The sequence below is a fragment of the Crocodylus siamensis genome, chromosome 15 (assembly GCF_052110815.1).
Source record: "Crocodylus siamensis isolate JL-2025a chromosome 15, ASM5211081v1, whole genome shotgun sequence".
Classification (NCBI taxonomy): domain Eukaryota; kingdom Metazoa; phylum Chordata; order Crocodylia; family Crocodylidae; genus Crocodylus; species Crocodylus siamensis.
In genome coordinates, this window is record NC_143409.1 from 19,501,052 (window position 1) to 19,508,977 (window position 7,926).

The 7,926-nt window shown below is 41.0% G+C and overlaps 1 long non-coding RNA gene across 1 annotated transcript; it reads left to right on the forward strand.

Moving 5' to 3' along the window:
* The first annotated feature begins 1,285 nt into the window (after nt 1-1,285).
* LOC149852200 (uncharacterized) lies at nt 1,286-7,416 on the forward strand. Its single transcript, XR_016439241.1, has 4 exons — nt 1,286-1,359; nt 3,772-3,825; nt 6,333-6,433; nt 7,277-7,416. It is a non-coding gene; the product is annotated as an uncharacterized LOC149852200 (long non-coding RNA).
* The last annotated feature ends 510 nt before the right edge of the window (nt 7,417-7,926 follow it).

Sequence of the window (7,926 nt, forward strand, 5' to 3'; positions counted from 1 at the left end):
GCCTGAGGGCTCCGGGTGCCGGCAGTGAGTGCCCCTCACCTCCCCCCGGGCGCGGAGGTCCCTGTAGGTCTCGGCTGTGTCCAGCCGTGTCGTGCTTGGCCCAGGTCCAGGCGCCGCGGGACAGAGATACAGACCTGGGGGCGAAAAGCGGCTTTGCTCAGCGCCCGGTACGGGGAGACTCCCCTTCCCGGGGAACAGGCCCACCCGGCTCCCCACAAGTGCACCGAAGAGGAAGGGTTTGTTGCCGCCGCCCTACGTGCGAAGGAGCTGCGCTTCTCCAAGCCCCGTGTTTTCATTCCTTTGATTCGTCAACTGGTTTCGTTTGGTTGGTTGTTCAGAGAGGGGAGAGGGGTTTTTTGTTATGGATTTTCCTGGTGATGCGTTTGATTGAGCAGCTGTGGCGTGGAAGTGGCGGTGGGGTGCCAGAGGCAGGCCCTGGCAGGCCGCAAGATGAAGCGGAGCAGAAGGCCGGGCAGGGGTCAAGGCACCTTTGGGTGCCCAGGCACGTGCTCCTTCACTGGAGCAGACTCGCTGCGGCGTCCCACGTATTTAACTCCCACAGGTTTTAAAATGGCCATGGGGTGCTTTAGCAAAACCTCCTCTAATGAGGTTTAGGTAAAGCATCCTGCGGCCATTTTTAAACACATAGGAGGAACATTTTTAAAATACACATGGCCTGCGGCATTTTAATTGGAGTGACTACCGCGCTAATTAAAATGCCTCCCCCACTTCCCTTTGAGCACATGTATAAGCAGCCATTGAGACTAATTCAGGAAGTCATAAGCTTTTGTAGGGTATATTCCTCCGTGTCTGCAGTAATTTACACATGCTGTTCTAAGTGACCACATCTCTAAGGTGCCACCTTGCCCACCTGCTGTCTTCTGCCTGCCCTAAGGAGGCTCTGCCTCTCTGTCCTTACATCTGCCTAGACCACCTAAACTAAAAACAAAATAAAACAACTTTTAACAATTCTGTTATATAGGTGAAAATGGTACTCAAGTGGAAGAGGTCTTTAAAAACCATAACAAGGACTTAAAAGATCTTTTTCCCAACTATATAGTTGGTTTGCTAAACTATTCCCTCCCCGCCTGAAACCCCCCTCCCCAAACAAAACAAAAAAGAAACCAAAACCAAAAACCAACCTTGTTTCTTGCATCAATTTCCTGAAACATCATGTCGAGGACAACCGTCCAACCTTTTCCACTATGTAGGGTGGCAAGAATAATGTTGAGCAAGGACGGGCGGAGTTGCAGTGGGAATGGATGCTTCTACTTTCCTGTAGCAATGGGAAGCAGGAGAAATATCCTGTTTGTGGAACCTGTTTAAATATAGCGCTCCGCATTAATTTTGCCACACCAGGTAATATTTTGGTTAAACTTAAAGAAATGCATGTTCTGATCATTTGCACATCTTTCAGTATAGAGTTACAACATGGTTCAAATTTTGCTCTAGTTACGGCCATATATCCCCAAGTATTTGCTGAATTTCACCGTGGTTGGCTATGGCTCCCTTGATCACCTAATTTTGTCCTAGTTTATTTGGAAAGAATTTTAGATTTTTTTGTTTACATTTGTTTTCAAATGTTTTTTTGAATGATAACTTCATTCCATGTTCTTCACATTTTTTTCTGTTTCTTACTTTCCCTTTTAAAATTTAAACCTAACCATTTTATGAAAGTTTTTTTAAAATTGTTTTTATAATTGTTTATGTTGGATAGCATCCTCAGTTCTTTGGAGCTGTGTTAGTTATAAGATTATTAGCATTATTATTGTTGCCTTGTACCATTGCATTGTCATTATGTGCACTGATAAGTTGAACCCCAGTTCCAGTTAAAAGGAGCTGCCTGCACAAAATTATTATTTGATACCCTTGACTAATATATTTAGGTGTGATACCTATTAAATCAATATTTGTAAAGTAATGCAAATAAAAGCAATCGTAGAAATGTTTGTGGTGTTTGTTACTGTAATTTACTATGCTTAATAGTACTTCAGACTTTTGCCTTTCTACCATACATTGGTCACTCATACATGTACCTTGAAAATATAGACTTAGATTCAGAAGTTTTCAGTATTACAAGTGAAATATAGCGAGTACTGGATTTGTCATGATACTTATGTTCTTTGACAAATTTTTTGAAGATTTTAGAGCGAATTGGCCTCTGTCATTTTGAATGACTGGCAGAATTACTTATAGAGAGATTTAGATATAAATAATACCATATTTCTAGAGTGAGTTCCAAGTAAAATAGAACACATTTGAGCTGCTTATTGTTTATTCAAACAAGAAACTACTCAATGCTCTTAAATGTTCAGCAGTTGCATTTTGAGATTTAAATGGCTTAAGTCTCAAAAATATTTCTGGGATGCTGAATATTTTCCTGACTCAGTGAAATAAAATAAAGCAGCAGTCTGTGGTACATTAGGCATTGTTTCTAGACAAAATACTAATATTGTAGATGGCTATTTTGCCAGTTTTTTACTTCAGTTACACCCAGAAAATCCCATTGACTTCAGTAGTACTGACAGCAGAATTTGATTTCTGTTGCTTATCTGTTATATTTGCCTTTGGCATGCCCTGTTTTTCTTGTTGGCATGTTTTTCTTGTTGGCTAATATAGTGCAGTAAATAAAATAAATGGCTGCATTTCACAGGATTTAGATTTTTTTTACCCTACTTTATATTGGTAACGATATACATACCTGTACATGAGCTGCTACTGCACAGTGGTTGTTGTGCATTTATTTAATAAATGTGCAATAACTGAGTTCTGATGCAGTAGCGCTGGCGAACGTGTTTTAAGTGATGCTACTGCATAGTAGCATGTTAGCACTATTAGTGCTGTGGCATACTACTGCGCAGTTATATTTGGCTACTGCGCAGTCAGCGTCTCATGTAGATGTGCCCAGTAGTACTGTAATGTGATAAACAGTACTGAAGTGTCTTTGCTCAAGAACTAACATTTCTCACTTTGCAATACATACTTTTAAGTGAAAAAAACTTTTATTTATGTATCTAGAAGAACACTTTGTTTTTTTAAAACCAAATTTCATTTCTAAAATAACACCCCATCAGAGTTTACTAAATGGTGGCATCTATTACTTCATTGGAATAATATCTCTAAGGGGTTGATACTGAGTGGCTTTTTATTAAAGTAGCTGAGGTTTGGTACTTCTTTCAGGCCAAAACACTCCTAAATTGATTAGATTAATTAAATCCTTTGCACTTTGCTTTGTGCCTTGATCTGAACCAGGCTGATTCTTTTTCTTGTTCTGTGCTCAGGCATATTTTTAAAGATTACAGTTGAGTTAGTTGCACTAAATTCAGGAAATGTTAGTAGTTTGATGTCAGTGATGCTACTTTCTAACCTGCAGACCTGGCATTTTTAAAATTTCTGAGCTGACTGAATACTTAAGAACAGAACAGATTTATTGATAAGCCCTTACTACTAGTACAGAAAGATTGCATTTTATCTGTCAGTATACTAAAAAGTATTATAAATATTTGACTTCAAATTACACTGGTTAAAATAAATAATTTTTCACCATTTAGTGATACAGTGTTCTTACATGGTTTTTACATTTATTTTCATATTTTTCATAATTTGATAATAAATAGGGTCTTTTGTTCATTAACACTAATGTCTGGGTTTCCATTGAAAATAAAATGCTGTTAACTGTAATTGTTTGTTAAGACCAGTAGCTTAGTAAAATTTGTCATAGTTTTCATAAGGAATTCTTGTAAGAATAATTCACATTTTGTGTTTTGATAGAAAATGCAAAAGCCAACTCTTACTTTTGAAGAATTCTTACAGTCCCAAAATTTGGTAAGTACAAGTGCTTGTTATTTTAACTACCCCTGTGTGTGGTGGAATGAACATGCAAGAACAGGCCCTGAGCAAAAGCCATATGACTGTAAATATTAGGGCTGTGTGAAGTGGCTATGTTTTGATTTGGTTTTGAATTCGGCCATTTCAGAGGGACAGCGATTCGTTTTTGTGTTTCGGATCACTCTTCTGTTTTGGTTCAGCCGAATCTGTTTTGGAGTTTTGACGCTGTTTTGGTGATTTAGCCATAGGCTGTAATGGGGAATCACTGAAATGCCTATAACTTTGTCGTTTCCTGCCTGATTCAGATGACAATTGCAAGGGCATGAAGCCTGCCAAATTTCAAGGAGATAGGTGCAGGAGTTTCTGTGAAACTTCACCTCAAACTGTTCAAAGCACAACTCATATCAGTTGCTGGCAGTGGCAGTGTGCTGTCAACCCACGTGCAGATCTAGGGGCCCGTGCCCCCCAGGAGGCTATGGGGCTGTGCCAGACTCCTCTTGGTGGGCACGGGCCCCTGGATCTGCACGTAAGATGACAGCAGGCTACTGCTGCTGGCTGGGGTCAATGCCAGCACTGGGTTCTTAATTAATTGTGGCAGGCTGCGCCAAGCAGACTCAGGTGCTGGCACTGGCCCATGCAGATCCGGGTGCCTGCGCCCCCCAGGAGTGCTACCGGGCTGCGCTGGGTTCTTCCTGGGGGGTGTGGGCTCCCAGATCTGTGTGTGGGATAACGGTAGGCTACCACTGCTGGCTGGGGCCAGTGCCAGTACTGGGTTCTTTTTGGTGCAGGGTGCGCCAGGCAGACTTGGGCGCTGGCACTGGACCCAGCTGGCAGCAGCAGCCTGCTGTCATCTCACACGCACATCCGGGGGCCTGTGCCCTCAGGAGGGCTGCAGGGCTGTGCCAGACTCCTGGGGGGCACAGGCCCCTGGATCTACATGTGGCATGACAGCAGACTGCCGTCTCTTCCCCAAAGCACTGGGATTGGAATGGAATGTCAGGTACAGATCGTAGACACAGGCCAGCTACAGATGTCAGTATTGGAGCAGTCCTTCCCCTTCCCTCGTCTTTAGTTTCTGTTTGCTGCAAGCTCGGCTCCAAAATTTTCCAGAACGTTTTGGATGGTTTGGTTTTGGAGCCTTCTATTTCATTTTGGATTCAGTGTTTTGGGCTGAAACGCCTCCAAAATGAAACAGTTGCTGAAGCTTTGCACAGCCTTAATAAATATTACAAACCAAGTTTGAACATGGATTTTGTTACCCAGACCCTCAAATATCGGAAAGTTAGAGCTTTCTGGAAATGGCCACCTTTCCAGAAAACAGCACTTCTGCTGTTAACCTTCTTTTTTTTCATAGGTAGGCCAAAGACGAAGTTTTGTGTCTGCAGTACAGTGTTTGCTGTTTTATGGTGGATATATTCAGTGATGAACCTGATTCAGACTTCTTTTTTTCTTGAGACAGCTGGCCAGGCTACAATTTTACTACCATAATACAACACCTCCAAACCCAAACACAAAGTTCCAGCAACTTTTAACAGTTTTGCTTACTCTAGCCATATTTTTCTTTTCTTGTATTTGTAAGTCTATTCAGAAGATCTTTCTGACCAGGGTGGATCCAGGATTTCCCAAAGTGGGTGTGGAAGCAGCAACACACAATGGACGTGTGGTTACACAGTCACAATTCCCAGCTGCCTCCTCCTTCCACCAGTCCAGGTGCCATGGGAGCCTCCAGGGACTTTTTCAAGTTCCTAAAGAAAGTGAAAATCCCTCCCCCTTCTCCTTTGTGCTCAGAGGCACATCTCTTCTGCTCCGCTTCTGCCCTTTCCCCACCTACTACTGCTGCTTTTTCTGCTGTGCCAGGGGAAGGGGGAAACTCCAGAGCCACTTCTGTTTGCCCCCGCTGGCTGCATGGGAACTGGGTTAAGCTGGGGATGGGACAGCAGGAGCAGGGATTAGCTAGGGTGTCCTTCCTCCTGGGAGAACAGGCAAGGAGTAGAAAACCATGCTTTTATCCAGGGTGCTGTCCCTGTCCCCAGTTGAGTTCAAGCCCCATGAGGCCCAGCTGAGGTGGGCAAAAATGGTTCTAGCACTTCCACTGTACCCCAGGGCAGAGGGTAAAGCAGCAGTGGTACATGGGAAAGGGGAAAAAGGAGGAGAGCTGCATCTGACCACTAAAGGGAGGGGGTGGGGCATTTCACCTGCTTTAGGTGCACTCCAATCCAAAAGTGGGGTGCAGCTGCATTAGTACACCCCCTCTGGATCTGCCCCTGTTTCTGACTTAACTGTATATGCCACTGAAGCATCCATATCATTGCTAGATTGAGCCAACCTTTTATGCTTATTTGAAGAGATGGATCACCCCAAAGGATAGTTGCGGATTTTGGCCAGCTTGATATCCCTCCACTTAAGGTGTCTGAATAATTTATATTTTGTTGTTGCTGTTCATTGGTTGAAAAAAAAATACTTGTTTTGGGTTGACCCGAAATACATATTTTTTATTTTCCAAGAGAAACAGAAGCAAGAAAAAATCTGCAGGATGGAAGATTTAGAAATGAAAATGAAATGGAGAAATTGAAATATCTTTGAAAATATACGAATGAAAGATTCTGTATGTCCAGCTTTTTCACCATTTTCTGCCTAAGCAATTCGGCCAGTTCAGAACTAATTTATGATTGGTTTTGGTGGACCTGCAAAAAATTTTTCAATGAAAGAAGTTGTGTGGGGAATGTTTTGTCTATCTCTGTTATTGAAAGAATAGAGTGCATCCATTGTCTTTCATGTTTACAGAAGGGTTTTAAAACAATGTGTGCCTGATACCAGGATGGGACGATCAGATTATTGTGTTAATAAATCAGAATATTTACTTAAGCACTCGGCCAGCAGAGTACTTAATTCCATGATTAACTTAAAAGATGTTGATAATTCCATTGACTTCAGCAGGATTGCTTGCTTGCTTAAAGTTAAGCACTATCTTAAGTTTTTTGCTTCATTAGGGACCATGGCCTATCCCTTGCTTCCAGAAGCATGCGCCACAGATGGAAGATATTACTGTGCTTAAATGACTTTGTCTCCTTAGAAACATGATAACTCTTTTTAGTCATGTAATCTCCTTTTCAAACTAGACAATCTGAATCCTTTTAATTATTTCTTGTATAAATCCCATTTCCCAGCATGAATTTGATCTGTCCCTTTCTGGCTCTTTTCTAGTTTTCCTGACCTTTTACAAATGATGTAATCAAATCTGAATGTAATATACAAGATAAGAAGATATTCCAGTTTTTTTAACAAGGCTGTCTAAATTAGAGGTTATTAAAATATATATTTAAAATGTGTTTATTTTGGAACTGCAGTGCATTGTAAAAAGTAGATGCCACAAATGATTGATTCTTAATTTTATCTTATGTTTTTACAGTCTTCATGAGTAATTGCTTTTTATGTGTAATTATTGCAGGATGATTGGCCAAGGGTTCCCTTTTTGGATGATGATTGTTCTTTGGTGGACAAATTACAAAAAGATTATTCATTCAGTGCTATTTCAAAGTGTCTGTATGAAAATGCGCCACTGAACATTAAACCCATCTCAGACTTGGAGAAGAAAATAAATGAATGCACCATGGAACTGAAGGAACATGCTGGAAAAATACTTTCTTTGGAACACAAACAAGTGGAGATGGATAGTCATCTAATTTCACCACAGCAAAGTAATAAGCAATTATTTTAGTTTTACTAATAGGAACAATAGCTGAATGGTGAATGAATTGATTTAATCCATTTTTCATCCCTAGCAATTTCTTTCAAGTTTCTTGAAACAACAGGAAAAATGTACAGTCTGGTATCTGAAAAACATACATGTATATGCAGTAAAGATGCAGAGTTGGATAAAATTCTAGCAGATAGAATATAATAACATTTGCACATTAGAAAATTTTTCATGTAGTGCTCAGAGGTCTACAGTACATATGTACACAATGTCCTGCATAAGGTATATCACTGTTGTCCTGAGAGGCATTCATGCATAAGCTATATTATAGTAGAAGTAGCCTTGGGAAGCATTGTGCTTTTAAGAAGCACAGGTATTTTTGTGCTGCCCTTACTAACAGG